The sequence below is a fragment of the Corapipo altera genome, unplaced genomic scaffold, assembly GCF_003945725.1.
Source record: "Corapipo altera isolate COAL_440 unplaced genomic scaffold, ASM394572v1 1, whole genome shotgun sequence".
NCBI classification, from domain to species: Eukaryota; Metazoa; Chordata; class Aves; order Passeriformes; family Pipridae; genus Corapipo; species Corapipo altera.
Window position 1 is genome coordinate 41,689,828 of NW_020884873.1, and position 20,269 is coordinate 41,710,096.

At 34.9% G+C, this 20,269-nt stretch overlaps 1 protein-coding gene across 5 annotated transcripts in view; it reads left to right on the plus strand.

Annotated features, from left to right (window-relative positions):
• FOXP2 (forkhead box P2) overlaps nucleotides 1-20,269 on the plus strand; it is a 405,788-nt gene that overhangs the window by 153,691 nt on the left and 231,828 nt on the right. The gene's annotated exons all lie outside the window — the stretch shown is intronic.

Genomic DNA, 20,269 nt, shown 5'->3' on the forward strand with positions numbered 1-20,269 from the left:
GAACAGAATAAGAGGCAAATAAACTGTCTTATGTGAAGGAAAAGCAGGATTTGCAGCTGATACCGCTTGCCCATGTGATGAGTGTTAACAGCAGCAGAATCCTTGCCTATATGAAGCCACTGAATTTAGAAAGCAAAATATTTCAAGAGTTCTTGTACTTCTTGTAAAAAGTCCAAACCCTTGCACTTTTGGTAAAGATGTATGTGGGAGGAGTAGTGTAATGTTAAAAATAAATGTATAAAAATGTTTTTGGCATTTTTACACATTACTTGTGATTACCATTATGGCCAAAAATCCAAACTTCTTAATGAGGAAATAGTGAATGGAAGTGTACTTCTTGTAAGTATCACATATGTTGTGGTATTGGTAGTGTGTAAAATCAGAAAGTATAGAGAGACTCTACCATGCATTCCATAGGATGTGGAGAAAGGCAGAGAAGGTAGTACATACAGACATATGGAGAATGATTGGGTTGCATTTACATTGCTAAAGGGCATCTCAGTCAGCAGTATTTGGTCCAGACAGGTCATGTGAAGTGACCTGTGCCCATTTAGAAAAAGGACAGCCCATGGTTGAGCAGCCTGACACTGCATGTCCTACATGGAGCTTGTGGCCTAAGTCTCTTGGAGCCAGGGCCTGTTCTCCACCACTGAAAGAGGCACAGTATCTTCTGTCCTTATCTCGACACTCTTTTTCCTTTCACTGCCCAAACAGAGATGCCTCCACTATACTGTGTGCTGGGAGCAGTCCCCACTTTATGCAGACTCAGCCTGTGCCTGAGCATTGCCTGGAATGGTGCTAGTTGACATTGGCCAGGGTTAAATGTTAATGGGCAGTTGCAGTATGATGCTTGAGCCAATGCTGTTTTATAATAAAAGTCTAACTTTTGAATCAGATAATGTGGCTTAAGGCAGGGTTTGTATTTTTTGGGGAATTGTTGGTTTTGAGTGCCTGGAACAATGTAACCATTGTCTTGCAGCATGTGGGATTCTTGAAGAAAGATGCTGCAGGCTCCAGGTTTAGGGCACCAAGGATGACATGGTTCAGCTCCATCGTGTTGACCTGGAGCAGGCCCAAAAATCGCTTGTTCCTTTAATTGTGTTTGAATTTATTTCTGTTTGAAACCAACTGGTTACTTTCTTGCTTTCTTCCAGAAGAAAGCCTGGAAATGAATTAATATACATGAAATGTGGTGGCAAAAAAAGGACATGGGGGGGTACCAGTTGTTTTGTCATGTGAATGCCTTATGATTTTCACTGTGTTAGTTCCATTTATTCTTTCTGTTTTGCTCTTTTTGCTGAAATTTAAGGGAAGGCCAGGTAAAAAAAACCTAAAAGGTATGAGCTTGAGATTTATGGGGAGAAAATGTGAGGGATATAAGAAAGAATTAGTCCAAATGTTTAACCAAGATAGGACAGAGTTGCTCTTATAAAACCTACTGAAATTTCTCCCAGGGGTGTTACAGCTGCTACTACTTCTACAGGTTTTTCTAACCATCTAGACAATGTCTGGGTTCCCCCTGCATGTTCCTTTTTTTTTTTTTTCCCACTAAAAATCTTCTAAGGGGTCTCTTCTTTTTAATTCTGCTTGGGTGAAGGTGAGACTTGGAGGTTGGATTGCCCTTATTTGAATTCCTTTGCCTCATCCTTCAAGTGCCCCTGCTGACATGGTGCCACCTCTCCAAACAGCCCCTGTTGCCTTGCAACTTAAAAACACTCTCTCCACAGTGGGCTGGAAGCAGAAACACCCAGGGAAGCTACAAATGTTGCGGTATTTACTAAGGCCAGTTCTTGTCAAGCTGTTTCAGTTACTTTAACTAACATGACTTACTTTTAGGAATTATAATTGTCATAATTTGTAATTTTATGACGCGAGAGTTGTACATATTCATTGAAACCATGAAAACAGTCTGGCTTTCAGGCATGTCTGCCATATTATATAGTTCATGGGTGTTGCAAACTTCAAAGGATGAAACCAGAACAGGTATCTCATCCCTGTAGGTCCAGAGTTTTTGAACAATCCTCCTTATATTTTGGATTAGATTTTCACAGGTGCACACAACATATGCAACTGATCATTGCCTTGCTATGAATTCCAGTGTTGTAGTTGAGAACAAGTCAAAAGAAGGTCTCCTCAGAATGCGTGGTTTTATATGTGAAGAACTGTCATATGCGGAGCTAATAAAATGTTTGGAAAAATGAAATTGTCTTATTGGCCTGGGGGGTATTTTCATATTCTTGCAAGCTTTTTGCATGATTCTCCTGTTCCATGAAAGATAGATGCAGTTATCAGTTGTTACTAAAGGGAGAATTTAAGTAGATATAATTACTGGCTATTGCTTATTACAAAGAGTTAAAATAGTAACTTATTACTATTTAGGCCAGCTGCTTTTCTGGCATTTACTTCATGTTGAACATTTCTGGTCAGATCCAGAGCTAGTATATATATTCCCTGATATTTTGTGTCCAGTCTTTCACTGTCTTCCTTTTTACCGTGTCTTTCTTCTGGTCATTGTTCTACTGTTTGCTTGGCTTGCTGTGGTTATTCATTGAGATAGGAATCCAAGTAGTAGCTTTGATTAGCACAGATTTTCTTGTGCTGTGTGCTGTAGAAAAACAAAGAAATTCACCACTTCCCTGAAGATCTACAGTCCTTTGGGGGTCCAGCTACTCTAGGGCTTTACAGTACACTGGGACTCCAGCTAAGCATGAGTGATATCTTACCAAATGTGTATGAAGGTAGTGGAGACCTCCTTTCCCAGAAGCTGGCACTTCTGTATCTTTTTGTGTTTCTGCATTGTGATTCTTTCCTCTGCCATGTTGTAATACTTTGTCCCTTTTCATATCCAATTTGCTGTCTGGGAGCACACTTAGGGATGTTTGAACATTATTATGAGGGTTATTCCTTTACAATGAACCTGAGATTTTAATATTTTTTTTGGTAGTTGAAAAAGTTTGTATTTTGATGCAGAATGGATGGTTTTAATCTTCCTTAAGGTCTTTCTGTAAAACAATATATTCTCTGTTTACATTGGCAGTTTTCAGCTTTTTTCCAGTTTATTACAAATGGCCTGTATTGGTGCTAGTATTCACATTCATTTCCAGATTGTTTAGAATCTAATACTTTAAGATACTTCAAGACCATAAGATAATTACTAACTGAATGTAGATAGATCAGTAAACTTCTTTTCCATCTTCTGCTTTCTATCATGTATCATTAATCCTTTTGTTCCTATGCAGTCATATTCTGATTAATGTGTCATAATATGCATAAAATTTTGCACTAGTTTAAGATCCCAAAAAAGTAATATTTCAGTATACTAGGAGCATAGTCATAGATTTATTCTTTATCTTATACTTAATTTTTCTAAATTATTTTAAGTTTAATCATGCCTTTAACAGTGTAGTTTTCTTTATGAAAGAGAGCATATGAAAGGTTCTCTGGGATTTTTTACTCTTGAAATATAAACTTATGTTGTGCATAAGCCATGGCATTTTGTGGTGAGATTTTATTTTGCTGCCCATCAGATATTTGGGTAAATGAAGGTATTGTGTGAATACAATACCTTCAGCTTCAATGAAGTATTCCTGAAAGATTTTTAGTTTTCCTATCTGGTCTTCTGATCTTCAGTAGCCACTCATTTTCATTTTCAAGTAATTCTATTTCCTTACTCAGAAGAGATCACTGCTACAAAATTTTACTATGCCTACTTCTTCTTTTATTATGTATGCTTAAATTTGCAGATTACATTTTGTGCAATGTAAATATGATACTTATAGTGGGTGATGTAACATACTGCACCTCCTCTTGTGCTCTATGAAACAGAAGGGTTCAGTTCAGTCAGTAACTGTATTGTCCGATTGGATGTCAAATTCCTAGTGACCAGATACATGCAATGGTTTCAACATAAGTATGAATGGTAGCTGTGTCATCGTGCATTCCCATAGCCACCATAAAACAGCTGCATCTTTGTCTTAAAAGATGATGGTGACTGTACCCTGGAGCTGCTTTCGGAATGGGATTACAGGAGAGTGCAATAGGCAATCACATTTTGTATGGCAAGGCAGTTATTTTATTCAAGCTAAAGCCATTGCTTACAGATTTTCTTTATCTGGCTGGCAGGTTACTTAAGATAGTCCCATGGTGATTAAGGTGACTCGTGAAGTTTTAAAGTGCTGCTCTATCTATAGACATTTTGTAAATAATTTCAGTGCTAAAGAAGGCAGTGCTTTTTCTCATCTGAGTGTCTCTAGGTTCAATCTGCAGTCACTGGATGTTCATGTGATAGTGAAGAACTTTCTGTTTATCACATGATTTTTACCCTCCTTTTCAGAATCTGAATAGAGGAATACTCCCTGAGTTCAATATATAAGAAAATGTTTTCAGGTTAGCTGGATTGTCTTTTAAACTCTTCCAATTTATTGTCAACATTAGAACTGGTCACAGTATTCTGCAATGGTTATTTTACTTAGAGATTTAAAGAAACGTAACCTTCCTTTTCATATTCTATTTGCTGTCAAGGGTTTTTGCCCATTTGACTAGTGTGCCATGGGATTTAGCTATGCATCATAACAGCATGTCTGAAATTTTTTTGAGACACCACGTTTCGTCCTCTGACTACGGACTTTTTTCTTTTTAGCTAGAAGTACAGCTTTACACGTGTGGTGGCAAGAAAAGTATTCAAAGAAAACATTTTCAGAGATTCAGATAATTTCCTTCTGGTAGCTGGTTGTCCTCATTATCATTTGCTGCATTGTCAGTAAACGTCATCAGTAATGAGTGTGCATTTTCTTGAAAGTCATTGATAAAAGAGTGAAACAGTAAGGGACTAGTTACCTATCATGGCAGATCACTCTTACAAATGCCCTTAATATAACTCCCTGTTTGCAGTTACGTTCTGAGACTTACTGATTTGCCTGTTTCTAATCCATTCTAATCCATAACATATTTTTGATGTTAATTTTGTATCATTCTTGCTTTGAAGTCCTGGAATGGTGCTCTGCAAGCGAACACATAGAAAGTATTTTTCACTGAAGTCAAGTGGGATAGTTTGCTTAAAACCAGGTGTAAGTAAAAGGTGGCCGTAGATTATAGGCCTTAATATTTTGTTTGAACACAGTGGTGAATTTTTATTAATACAAGCAAATTTACTCTAAAAATTCCTAGCTTCTATATTTAAGAAGCATGATACTGTACTGATATAAAATACAAAATCATGGAAATAGTCTGTATTTAGAGAAAATTGTTTATGATTTTATTTTGTATAATTTTCTGAATTGAGGAACAATTTTTCTAGCTTGAAGTTAATTATAGAAGAGTTTTTTTGACAAGACCTGTTACTGAAGGTTTGAAATAAACTTGGCATATTTACTGTGCAACTTGAAAAATAAACAACCTATAAAAACATTGTGCTCACAGTGTGTAATACAATTTCTTATGCGGCACTTACAGTAAAAGGTATTGGAGAACGTCACATACACTGCTGTCTGTCTGTCATTGAAGTTCACAGTAAAGTTTAGCTCCTGGGTTTTTTATTAATATTTACTTATTAATAATAAGTTGGACTTCATGACCCTTATTGTTTCTTTTTTTTTGGGGGGGGGGATGAGGGGTTGGATTTGGTTGCGGGTCTTTTTAAACTGATGATTTGTAATTGTGGAAACTTGTGGCAAAATACGTGACTGGAAAATGTGCAGAATTTTGTGAACTCTATTCTTAGCTCATATTTAATTCTTTGTATTGAGCTATGGTTCTATGTATTATTTTAGCTCCGTGTAGTGTTTCAAGTGTAAACTAGAGTTTATTGCCAGGTGGCAGAAATGCAGCATATAATCATTTTATGGACAACAGATGCAGATAAATGGAGGAATTTATCTCATGCATGGTATACTTGTTTGGCTAAGAGATACAGCCCTTAGTAATTCCTCTATGCTGACTGATATTGGACAATTAAAAGCATATAAATTACTACAAGAGTAATTACTGCAAAGAGAGAATGACCATAGCTTCCTGTGTGTAAAATACAAAGCTGCTTCTCAAAACCATTGCAGTGGAATTTTTTCTTCTACATTGTAGAAGAAAAGCATAGAAGGGTGATGAGTAGCAGGAAAAAAACCTCTCAGGTCTCCTGGTCTCCAATTACTAAATTACAAGTAGTCCTTTTTATCTATCTTTATATTAAAGTGTTATCCCAATTGCATGAGATCTTCGGAATGATGTTAAGTTAGAAGTTAAATAAATATGTAATAGAAATGAAAATAGAGTTGGCCATATGTTATGAATATATCCTCATTGGCTTTTGAAGGTGGGATAGAAGCTATAATCTATTTTGCTTGGACATACTTTCCCCCAAGATAAAACAAACCTGCTATAGTCCTTCGATTTATAAAGTAGTTGCACAGAGCCTGGCACTTAGCTCAGTTACAGCTATCATATTTGGGCCACAAAAGTCCAAAGAGTTGAATCAGAGTCTGTGAGAAGAGAATCTAGTCCATAGAGTACCTTGGCTGTATTGTCTGGTGTTTATTTCTGCTGCTGAGGCTTTTCTTAGTTAAAACTTTTAGACTGAGGAAAACAGATGATTATCCTTTTGGAAAGATAGATGTGAAATAATATATTCTGATACATTTTACTGAAATAAAATATTACGGCATAAATTGCAAAGTCATGGTCATTCTTTTCATGAATAGTACTAGTTATAGAGTTTAAAAATTCTGCATAAAAACACATTTTCTGTGTAAGTGGGCTTAATATAATATTTTTGCAACTAGCTTGCCACACTTTTTTTTTTTTTTAGATTCCTGTAAAAACAAACTAAAGTGAAATTCGATAAACCTCAGCCCTGAAATTATTTTTAAACAAAGTTTTGCTGGTGACAGCTTATTTTCTTAAGTAAGCAGATTCCATATGTGGTATTAAGTAAATCATTTTGTGATTTGATAGTGGTGTATTGGGGTGAGACATCCTGTAATGTAACTATGTCTGAAGTTATTTACTGTTTTTTCTCTGCCAAATTGTGATTGTTTAGTCTGCTAACACTTGTACTGAAGTTTTTTCTGGGTAGTGGTTAGCAGTTGTTTTCAAAGCAAATGTTAAATCTAAGAAGACATTCCTTTAAAAAAAATCCTATTCTGGCAGAGGAACTTGATTTGTGTTCCTGTTCGGTGTTCCTTTACTGTTTTTAGTAGGGCTGTTGAAATCTATACCTTATATGATCTCATTGTACTGCCTGCATTTCATTAATGAGTGGCTGTTTAGGGCTTGGGGAGTGAAATATTTTTCATATGACACGACCCAATATGAGTGCAGTGCACCAGCTGCAAAAACCACAGACCATCTGATTTTGCGGCTTTTGAGGGTGTGAAAAGTTCAATTCCTTATACTAGAGCTTATATCTATATTAAACCATATGGAAGCGGAACTACTGTAGACTTGGAAGAAAAAAGAAAACCAAGTCCTTTAGCCACAGTTCAAATAAAGATAAAAAATACTAATCTCGCAATGTGGGTGATTAATATTACTATATGGCATTAAAATATTTTTGCAGAATAGAATAAGCTGTATTAAAATGTTGTCACAAAATAGTATTTTTAAAGAAAGATGACAAATGTGTAAAATACTTCATCAAGATAAAGTTATTGCTACTTAAATACATTTCTTTTTCTGTGTTGATATTCTACCTGTCCTTTACTTGTCTAGAAAGAAAGTCGTCTGTTAGAGCTTGGTTGGGCATTATGCTGATTATCCAGAATGTCAGCTAAAAATACTTTGAGAAATTGCATTTCTGCCATATTTGGGGAAGTTTTAAAGTAGTTTTGAATTTATTAAGTCAAAACATGAACAATCATACCAGTTGTCATTATTTTGGGGTTCCTCCTTCTGTAGAAACGAAGTAAAAGCAACTATCTGGGAATCTATGGAGTAATAAGATAGACACATTTGCAAATAGTTTAGAGTTACTCATTTAAATGGTGAAGTAAAAGAAATCAAATGAAGTTGAAAAGGTCTTACCAGTGTTAAACTCTGTGACAAATTTTCTATGTGTTCTTTAAGTGAGGTTTATCCTCAATAGAATAGGTTGCAAAAATCACAGAATCACAGAATATGCTGAGTTAGAAAGGACCCACAAGGATCATCGTGTCCAACTCTTAGCCCTGCACAGGACAATCCCCGAGAGTCACACCATGTGCCCAACAATCTTGCCCAAAAGCTTTTTGAACTCTTCCCTGGGGAGCCTGTTCTAGTGCCCAACCACCCTCTGGGTGAAGAACTTTTTTCTAATATCCAGCCCAAACCTCCCCTGACACGACTTCAGGCCATTCCCTTGGGTTCTGTCACTGGTCAGCACAGACAGGAGATCACTGTCTACCCCTCCTCAAGAGGAATTTGTAGACTGTGATGAGGTCTCTTCTCAGTCTCCTCCAGGCTGAACAGACCAAGTGACCTCAGCCGCTCCTCATCCGGCTTCCCCTCAGGGCCTTTCACCGTCTTCGTTGGCCTCCTTTGCATGTTCTCTAACAGCTTAATATCTTTCTTATATTGTGTGCCCAAAACTACACACAGTATTCGGGGTGACGCTGCGCAGAGGCAGAGCAGGACAATCCCTTCCCTCGACTGGCTGGCGATGCTTTGCCTGATGTCCCCAGGACACAGTTGGCCCTCCTGGCTGCCAAGCACTGGTGATTCATGTTCAACTTGCCATCGAGCAGGACCTCCAGGTCCCTTTCTGTGGCACTGCTTTCCAGCCTCTCATTCCCTAGTCTGTACATACATCTGGGGTTGCCCGATCCCAGGTGCAGAAGCTGGCACCTTCCTTTGTTGAACTTTATATGGTTGGTGATTGCCCAGTCCTCTGATTTGTTGAGGTCTCTCTGCGGGGCCTCCCTGCCTTCAAGGGAGTCAACAGCTCCTCCCAGTTTTGTGTAATCTGCAAACTTGCTTCCAGTCCTGCATCCAAGTCATTTATGAAGACGTTGAAGATCACAGAGCCTAAGATGGAGCCCTGTGGAATCCCACGAGTGACAGGTCACCAGTCTGATGTTACCCAAATCACTGTTACCCTCTGTGCTCGACCTGTGAGCCAATTGCTTACCCACCATGTGATGTGTTTATCCAGCTGTGTGCTGGACAGTTTGTTCAGAGATCCTGTGAGACAGTATTGAAAGCTGTGCTGAAATCCAAAAAGATTACTTTAACTGGCTTCCCTTGATCAACTAGATGGGTTTCCTTGTCATAAAAGGAAATTAAGTTTGATAAAATGACTTTCCTCTCATGAAGCTGTGTTGGCTGTGACCAATGACAGCGTTGTCCTTCAGATATTTTTCAATACCTCTCAGAATAATCTTCTCCATAACTTTACCAGGCACTGAAGTGAGACTGACAGGCCTGTAGTTTCTGGGGTCCTCTTTCTTGGCCTTCTTGAAAATCAGGACAAATAAATCTTTTGCATAAAGCCATAACAAGAATAAACATCTGTATTCTGGTTAGGAATTGATGAGGTGGTAGCGACTATATTACTATTTCACGTTAGGTATGAGATTAACATCGTGGTTAGTGTCAGCTTAACCTGGGGAGAGCACGTATATTTTCAGATATGTCTGAGATTCCAGAAGCGACAAAGTTAAGAAGCATTTGAATATTTCTAATGAGTCTTTACTCATAAGCACGTGTCAGCAATGATGAGATGTATTTTGAACCCTTCTCTGAAAGAAACAGAGAAGCCAACACTCTCAGCAAACTGCAACCTGTTGATGGCAAGCACCCAGCTTCTGCTGTCTGGGTCATTCAGTCAAGTCACACAGTAAATTTCATGATTTATATCTTGAACCAGTATAAAAGTTCCAAATAACAAAAATAATAACAACCAGCACATGACCAAGTCGTAATCTGAATTTTATTTGAACATATAGGTTCAAAAACTGAAGAGTTTTGTAAAATGCCATTCCTTTCTGTGAATAAAGCATAAACAGAAAGTAGTGCTAAATTTGTGGTACGCTTTGTTCACTGTGACTCATCCTTCCAGCTCTATATATAGGTTCTGCCATCACAGAGAAAGTGCTTTTTGTTGACAATAACCCTAAACAACAGGTTTCCCTGAATCACTGTTGAATACCACTTAAATGCTAGTGATGAAGCTGCTATTCAGTGTGGTTATGAAAACCATGACTGAGAATTGATTCCACTTATAATGAGGATCAGATGTAAGAGTACCTATATGAGTATTATAGCCATAAATAGTGCCAACAGGGAAAGAAAGAAAACAGAAAAGAAATTTTTTAGCTCTTCAGGTGACAGTTAAAAATTTTTCATATATTTAAATAGTTTCATGAAATCACAAGTTAGCCAACTCAAATTTTGATATGTGGCTTTGGTTTTTTGTATTTTGAAGGCTTTTAAAGTTTTTATTCTTTTTATCTGCTTTTTGGGTCCTGAACCTTTAATGTTTTGGTCTTTGGTTTTTATCACTGAGAACTGTAAATTTATATTAAAAAAAGGTAATTCTTGTAAAATTTCTAGATACCAACACTCGAAGCTTTAAGGAAAACACCAAATAAAGCTCTAAGTATCATCACCAAAGTTATGCTATGAAAAGTAAAGTCAGTGAATGGGTGAAATGGTCTGGCTGTTGAAATTGATTTCAGCCTTTTGCCACTTAAATCATTGAAGGCTGAGTTTTATTCTCTTAATCCTTTCACTGTCATATCCAGGGGTAATCTGCTTGTCCCATGTCTCTGAATCTTCACCGCTAAATGGAAACACTTGCTCCCATCTGATCAGTGGTGAGTCAGTTTAGAAGAGAGACTGGGCTAATCCTCACAGAGGCACCCTGGGTATTATAAAATTAAAATTTTTCTTCCTTGTCACACAAGCTGTGGAGATTTAAGTTCATTGATCAGGTCTCAAAGCCATTGAAGTTTGTGAGATGTAGAAAGCTAAAACAAGGTATCTGTAATAAAAGCGTAATTATAAATGGTATTAAAAGTGACCGATTATTCTTACCTTGCTGAAATCTGACTGTATTAGGAACTTTGTAGCTCAGGATTACTTTATAATTACTTAAATCTACAATACTACTACTACAGCATACTTTTTGCCCCAGATTGGATTTCTACAGAGTCAAAAAAAATTCTGTAATTTTATTCTGTTGTGTGCTAAGAGAACTGATAAAATACAGAATTTTGAATTTACCTAGCCTTTAGGAGTAACACAGAAAATTAAAATATTCAAATAAAAACTTTTGTAAAAAAGATATGATACCCTCAGCAAAGTGTTTATGCAGAAGTTTCAAATTGGTATAAGTAATTAATTTTTAAGCTTTCCATATCATCATATTCATTAAAGATGGAGTAATTGAATTATGAATAGTAATCTTATGGTTTTGCCTTTTTTAAAATAAAGTTTTTATTTACTACACATTTTTTGGATGCTAAATAATAGGTGTATTAATGATTTCTGTTCTCTTCTTTTGATCTGTTTTCTGACATTTGATAATAATAGATTTACTTTTTTGATCACAGTTTTAATAAGTTGCTTTTATTCTACTCATTTATAACCCAAGATCTGATTCCTTAATGGTTATTGGTCATCCATGTCTTGTCATCGTGTAGATAGAGTTGGGATAGCTTTTTACAACAACATGCATCCTGCAATTTCTGACACTGAGCCCTATTTTAAATTCATAAATAATTTAATTCAACTTAATTTTACTCAACTTTTCTTATCTTCCATCTTTTATCCCACAGTTTCTCTATGCCATTATCTTCTGTCTTGTTGAAGACCAGTTTCTTTTTGCATTGGTGAAGGTTGCTGTTTAGTGCTTTTTGAAAATATCGTTCAGATCAGTGCTACAACTTATTATTCAACAGGCATTTAATTTAGACTAAGCTGGGATGTTCTCTTGCCTCCGCTAATTTGAATTGAATAGAAGCTTGCTTGACTGTAACTGATTGTTCATATCTATTTACCCCTCTTGAATAGGGGCAGTTTCATGCAGATAGCTAAATTTAAGTGTCTTTGTTTTAACCTATCTTACACTTTATTTATTATTTAGGGACTATGATGTGGTGGAGTAATCTTAATTAAGATAAAAGACTCCAAGATAAAAGTTGCATGTAACTCATCTGAGCATGTGTAGTCTTCATGTTTTTTTTAGAATTTAATCAACCTTGTGTAGATTTTCACGTTTGCATGGGTTTTTCTTTTATGAGAGTTAACTTGTCTGATAATATGGTATTACATGAAGTTGATACATATATTTATAGAAAATGATGCTTGGAAAAATAAAGCTTTTTTTAAAAGGAGTTGGAGCTTTTTTACACAAAATTCTTAGCAGTCATGGATGACCTAAAATTTTATAATGTTCCAGTTGAACTGAAATCAGTTATTTTGCTGACATAATTAAAATAAATATTGCATTTGAACTCAATTAGAAGTGTTTTCCTGGAACCTCAAATGTCTTACTTGTTTTCTTTCACAATCCTGAAAAAAATAAATTAATTGGTACACCTCATATTTAGGGGTGAACAGGATTTATTAACTGATAAAACTGAGATAAACTGATAATTTTAACAGGATTTTCTGTCTAGGATGTCTACATCTTTGCCAAATAGCGGGACTGAATATCAAACCTCCTTCTGTCTGTTCCCTTTTGAAACAATAATTAGCTTTTGAACTCTGCAAAAGTCATATATAACTATTTTGATTTATTCTTTCTATTTAGATAGATAGGGAAAAACACTACTTTTATATACCTGCTAAACTTTAATGTATGAGGGACAGTTAAACAAATAAACAAGGAATAGGTTAATAAAAAATAAATAAAAATCTCATGAAGAATAAGATATTAGTTCAAATATCCAAATGCATTGCAGGAGGAAAATTTGTCAGAAACAGGTATCAGAAACTGACTTTACAAAACTCAACTACAGATGCCCACAGTGTAGACATCTGGATCTGCGAACATCATCCAGACACTCGTTATAGTCAATGGAAAGAAACAGACATTTATAAAGGAGGGTTCATCTCAGCCTGAGACAGATATCTAAACTGCTTTTGATGTCTCTGGATGTCAAAGAGTTTACAGCTCTTTGAGCTGAATTATGAAATGGCTGCCTACATTATGTCTGGACTGTTAATTGTCACCCCCTAAAGCACAGAGAATGGAATTACTTTGTTTTAAGGAGATTTATTTTTAATTAATCACTTTTCCTCTTGTAACTTCCTTGAACTTATATGGTATTTTGTTGGTGTATTCTGATTTGATTTAGAAACTTGTTTAACTCGGTACATAGTCCATCTACACAAAACATTATACTTGAATAATTGTTTTAAAATGAACATATAGGTGCTCAAATGACGTAGCTTTAGATCTTTACTTCTGTGTTAGAGCTATGTTTCATATCCACTTAAAAGTCAAAATGGAAAAGTGTACATAGATTCCATACTAGCATATAGGTGAGGTACATGATTTGAGCTAATTTACATCTGAAATACTAGGTTCATCATATTTCTTATGCTTGTAATGCTTGTAAACAAATTAAAAAATTACTTAATTGTAAATGACATATTGATTAAAGCTCACATGTGATTTCAAAGGATGACTGTATTCAAATTTGCATAGTATACCATTCGACTGAGAAAATGTTCATTTCTTTTAGAATTTGGAATGAATGTTTCCAACGGATGCTTACAGTATGCTTAGAAGTTAATGAGTGATTTTTGTTTGAAAATGCCTTACATATTCTTTTACTAATTTTTTCACAAGTTATTTACAAAATAAGAACAAATATTACTTTTTAATTCCAGTGTGTGAATTCAAAATAAATGCAAGCCTTTATGAATATCTACTTTTTAGAATGACCTAGAAAGTACAAATAGCACAGCTTTGAAAAAAATGTTTTACTTTCAGGTTGACAGGAAGAAAGTGTATATTGCTACTCTTTTTTTAAAAAGGAAATTCAAAATTACTATTAGATGCAATTTTCTTTTTCAGTGTCATGCTGGTGAATTGCATTGAAAATAGCTTTGCTTTTCAAAGTGTAAATTCATCTTAAACAATGCCAGATTACATACCACAGAAATCTGAATGTTTTTGTATTCTTTTTGCATTGTGGTTAAAGATAATCAAAAGTTTTTAACAAATTTTATCTTGTCGCAAAGGCATAATTTTTACTGATTGGCAATTTAAGCCTGATTGAGGAATAGAATAAAGAAAACACAATGAAAAAAACCTTTCACATGGAAAGTTTTTACTTAACAGGCAAAAATACAGCAGCAATGCTATTGGCAAATAATATAAGTGCAACTCTCAGTCCATAAAATGTATCATCTACAAAAGGTAAATTCTGAGCCAATTTCCATCTTGTAATTTAGGAATTACAGTATGTGATTTCTGATAATTAATATCATGCTTAGAGTGAGTGACAGTATTTTTTTCAAATTATTTATTAGGAATCCCATTGATTTAAGACTGTGGTGTTCCTAATTAATAATTTATGTAATGATTCAATACTAACCATGGAACTTCATCAGGGAAAATCCTTAAGAATATTGTTCAAATCAGAAGATGTCAGAGTAGAGACTGAATGGAATTGTGGTGTGCCAGGGAATGTGAAAGAATATCTGTTTTGTGATTGTGCTGGAATATGTAAGATGTTGGGAACATAGGATCATGGAAGACATTGCTTGAGAGCAACCAATACAATAAGAAACATAGACTATAATATACTTTATTCTTTTAGTCTTAAAATTAAAGGAAAAAGTTTTTGAGGACATTACTACAACTGGATCAAGATAATGCTTAACTTTGTGCCTGAATTTCATCCACTCAAAGATTTTGTCTTCCAGTTTCATAAACATTTACAGTTGCATTTTTAGTTTTATCATTACATCATGATGTAACTTCTGGTAGGATGGTAGGACCTGTATGGCAGACAGGGGATCAGTGACAATGGGAAATGTGAACTTCTCTTAATGGAGTGGAAATACTAAGTTTGAACTTGGTAATATTTCTGCATATTGTCTGGATGTTTATTGAGATGTTACTTAATTAGAATTCTGAGTCACTTCTTGAAAATGGTACAGCCCCAATATATTTACAAGTGTTATATTTTTTTAAAAGAAAATGAGAACAAATGTTTTTGCTTTAATAAATCATGATCCAATTCAGTTTAACTTTATAACTTATCATTAACCATGTCAGTATTAATCCTTCAGTTGTTTTCCTAGAAGTGATGTTGCTTTTTAAAGATCAAACTTCTTATAGTACTTGTAAGTTGTCCCTTTATTTTGACCTTTACTTTGATAATTCAAAAGAAGACTGGAGAAGGATTAGAAATGCAAGGAAAGTAATTTAGGATTATTTTTAAAAAACTAGTCATCTTTACTAGATATGTAAAAAAAATCGATTACAAATCTGTCACAAAAATTACTTGCTTTAAAACTAGTATTTAATGAACAATAGTATATATTATTAGTTGTTTAGACTGATTAGTTTAAACTGATGTGGATATGTTTCTGGCAATATTTTGGAAAAAAAAATAGAGCTCCTCTAGTCTCACCATTCTCAGCTTTTTTGCTTAGTTTATTCATATGAACCAACTGAGTTAGTAAGGATCTGAACTGGTATGAAATGAAATGGGGAAAGTATTTTGCCTTTCTTGAAAGGTTCCTGGTTTGGAAGCCTGAATAGCACTTCAATTTGGTGATTTCCAATGGATTGATGATTTGATTTTTTTTTCTTTAAAACTTTACTGTTAATACTGCTTTTGTTAAATATATGCTAAATAGGCTATTTTACTTTTAATGAAATTTTATATGTATTTTAAATGCCTCTTATTTAAATTTCAAATATGAATTTAGTAAAATACATTATTCTCATTGTTGTCATTGTTAGATTGTTAATCAGTGTGGATTATATTCTTATTTATATACAGTAAATGTATACAGTTAGAGATGGTTATAAATACAGATGCATTTCCCTTTTGAGAGCTGTAGACTTTCAGTTCTGAATGGTTTCTGTAAACCTCTAACACATTTTTAAACCTTTTATTAATAAAAAGAGATTTAAAAACTCTAGAGATCTGTAGGGAGGTGTTCTTTATTCTTACATGGATTTGGTGTATGGGCATCTCATAGTGAACATAGTATAAGCAATGTAGAATGCATTCTTTTCAGAAAAAAGGAGAGTTCTTGAGTATTTAAAATGCATTCTAAAATAATTGCAGATACCAATTTCGTGTGGTTAATTTGGCATTGTTCAACTTCTCTTCGAACTAGTTTTTTAAAAGGAACAAGTATTAATCTGTAAATGTGCAGCATTTAACAGTTTTCTTACATAATTCTATCAACAGTAAAGTGAACTATCCACAGTAAAGTGAACTTAAGTTCTAATTTTTCTTTATGGTGTATTTCTGGATGACCTAGAAATCTTTTATTTGTAATACCAGCATATTAGTGTACTCACAGAGTTGAATTAAAATAAACATATTAACCTTTAAAACTCTGATGTTTTAAATATACGTGAAAGTTTTAGTGGAATACACTGAAGCTTTATTGGAAGAGGAGAAGCTCAAATAAAAAAAGTGCAAGTGAGGCTGGACCTACATGTGTACTTGATACTATTTATCTTAAAGATAAATAATAAGTGTTCTTGTAGAAGACTCTGTGCAAGCTCCAAGGAATACCACAGTGCTTCCCAAGAACACAGATGAATGCTTTTAGAGAGTTTCTGCCCCTTAACAAAACTTTATGGGTTAAGTGCTGTAAACAACCACCCACCTCCCCAACCCAACAACAATAAACAATTGTTGGTACAAGATTTCACTCCTTGTTTTGGGGTTTTGTACCATCACTTATGACCTCCTCATCAGCCAAAAGTGAAACCTTTCTTCGTGCTCTGGAAGCCGCCAGAACCCATGTCCTTTACCTGCAAAATTATTTTCTTCCCAGATCCGGCAGAATCAGTTATCTTTTAGTCTTTGAGTTCTCTTTTGAATCATTACTTAAACCAGCAAAAGAAAATGTAGCACTGTAATTTTCTGCAGGGTAATACAAACATGAGGTAAAGTTGGGTAAAACATGAAAAGACTTCCTAAAGAGGTGGATTTTAAAAATGGATTTTTAAAAGGAAAATGAAGTACAGGTTTTGCTTGGCAGATAAGAAAAACGAAGAGTTGGTCATTGTGTATATGAGTGAGGAATGTGTTTATGCTTATTCATTTTAAAATCTGGCTATCCTAATCAGCATCTGCCACAAATCTATTAATTAACTGTTTTTTGTAATTTCTGAGGAGATTCCAGGTTGTGGGACATGGGACTGAATTGCCAAATTTCATCACAGTTGTGATAGGAGTGTTCATTAGAGTCTAAACCAAGATTTTGTGTGTATGTGTGTGATCAGATTGAGGTATTTGAAATCAAATATTCATGAATTGAAAAGCCTTTGTACCAACCTACTAAACTTTTTCCAGCAGGAAAAAGAACAAAGTTATTTTTAGATTGATGTGCTAACCAATATGTCAATATGACACCCAGGCTGAATTTTTGCTTCATAACTATTATAAGCTGTTCTTTTAGTCCCATAGTTACTAGATGGGTACTCAGCAGCAAAGAGCATGTCTATGTTGAAGTATTCACAGCACGTGCTGGCTCTTGGCCAGCTAGGAGTTAGTGTAGGTACAAGAGAGCTGGCACAATTCTCTTATGAAAATGAAATAGATAAGATAGGAAAAGAGAATGAAATACGGAAGAGGGGTGGATCTTAAATTAGTTGGAGCAAAAAGGGAGAAGAAACAATACAGATTGCATCAGAAAATTTCTATAAAGTCCTTCTGGAGAAACCAGAGCTTAGCTAGATTTTGCTGCCCGCAGAAAAACTTGGTTATTTCATCACAAAAAATTTATCACTTTCCCTATCTCTCTTAGAAAGTTAATCAGATAAATAACAAATGCAGTTTTCCTTTTTTTTTTTCCTCAGACAGATCAGTCTGTCTATGTCTATGGGTATATATCCCTAGCATATTCTGGTAAGTTTTGGAGATTAAGTTTCTCTGTTGCTGAAAGGAGACTCAGTCTTGTCTTCTTTAGATTTTCTTACCATTTCTCCATCCTTCCTTCTGAACACATTAAAACAAATCAAGTTTTCCTTTCCATCTCCATAAAAATGATCTTTGTAAAATATGTTGCTTCTTAAGTTGTAGTAAGAAGTATGTGTGTAAAAATTCTTCATAACATGTATTGCCTTTCTGAGCCTCTGTAATGCAACTAGCCAGCCAGGGTCCTTAAGGTACAGCTGGGTTATAATAAATGGTGAAGTCCAATCCTCTTAAGGCTACTGTTCTAAACCACTTTGCTGAAGTAAAAAACCTGCATTCTTAACTGTAGAGAAGCTAGTAATACAATCTAGATTTGACTACTGTCAAACTTTCCAGTTGTAGATTCACTCTCAGCACTGCATCTTGTGGAGAAAACCAGACGATAGGATTATTAAGTAGCTATAAACTTTTGTTTACATCATTAACTTCTGGCACAGATTTTGCTTTTCTCTCTTGCTTTTGGTGGGTTGCTGTATGAAAAGACAGGTAACCTAGTCCTCCTAATTTACTTGGGCTCGTTGCATAGTGCGGGTGGATCTCAGAACCTCCTGAAAGACTTTATGTATTCCTTAATACTGGAACTTCCACTTGAAATGTGAGATCTCTTTTAGAAAGATATAAAAGATATAAAGATTTGGAAATGTAGATAATCTTCCGTATCTGCAACAGTTGGTACTAATAGTTTATTTAATTTCATTATTTAGAAATAAAGAAATGGGACTTTTATATGAATACAGCCAAGTAATAGCTTTCTACCATTGGATTCCAAAATATTTTTTTTTCTAAATTAAGCAGCTGTCTAAAGTATCTCAAGCCTTATAGATACTTACAGTTGGTTAGCAAGTTCTCTCTTAACCCTTTGTTATATAAATGAACTGGATTATAGTTCTAATATTTCTATTTGAGAGGTACATTTTAGCTGTGTGAGGCTCAGATGAGTTATCCTGAGAAAGATGGGCCCATCTCTTTGATTGATATTTTCCATTGTATCAAGGCTGAGGTCATCTGAAAAAAATTAATCTCTGATTTACAATGGAAGTAATAAATTTGTGACAATAAAAGTTCTTCAGAGAACTTTCACTGTCTGACAATTTTCCACTTGGAATGTTCAAGATCTGTGTATTTAAACAGTTTTAATCCATGTAATATAGAGTATTGATTTTGTATGGTGCTTGAAAATGTCATGCAAGGTGAAATCTTACAGCAATCTAAGTGTACTATGACAATGCAAGTTAATGTTATTAGCCAAACTTCTTGTAGCATAAAAAATTTTATCAAGTTTAGTTGACAAGGCTTACAAGTGAATGAATTATACTATAATTTCTTAATCGTTTACTGCTTAATCTTTCTAGAATTTATGTCAGTCTACTTGTAGTTTCTCACATTTGATCTTCATAAACACAAACACCACAGTGAGTTTTTTCAATTCTGTTGATCTTTTAGAGTATTCCAAGATTTGTTAAAATCCTGCAGTAATGTTTCAGTGAATTTCTTTTGCTTTAATTACTCTCCATTGGCTTTAATACTTTTGGGGTATAAATGATCTCTCTGGATTTTAATAAAACGTCTTCCTTTTTCCCAAATTGAGATTTGCTAAATGCTTATTCTTTCCCAAATACATTTTAAGAATTGGTTGTTATTTTCTTAAGCCCTAATGGTTGTGGATTTTTATTAACACTTCTTGGTTTTCCTCTTATTTATATGCCTTTCTATGATGTGTTGACCCTGGCTGGACACCAGGTGCCCATCAAAGCCACTTAATCATTCTTCTCAGCGGACAGGGCAGAGATAAAGATAATGAAAGACTCGAGGGTTGGGATAAAGGCAGAAGAGATCACTCACAAATTACTGTCATAGGTAAAACAGGCAAATTAATTTAGTTTGTTTTCAATCAAAATCAGAGTAGGATAATGAAAAAAAAAAACCCTAACAACCTAAACCTTAAAACACCTTCCCTCCACCCCTACTTCTTCCTGGTCTTAACTGTACTTCCAAATTCTCTACCTCTTTCCCTCCAGCAGTGCATGAGGATGAGGAATGGGGGTTGCGGTCAGTTCATCACACATTTTCTCTGCCACTTCTTCCTCCTCAGGGGGAGGAATCCTCATGCTCTTCCCCTGCTCCAGAGTGGGATCCATCCCATGGGAAACAGTCCTCCACAAACTTCTCCAGTGTTG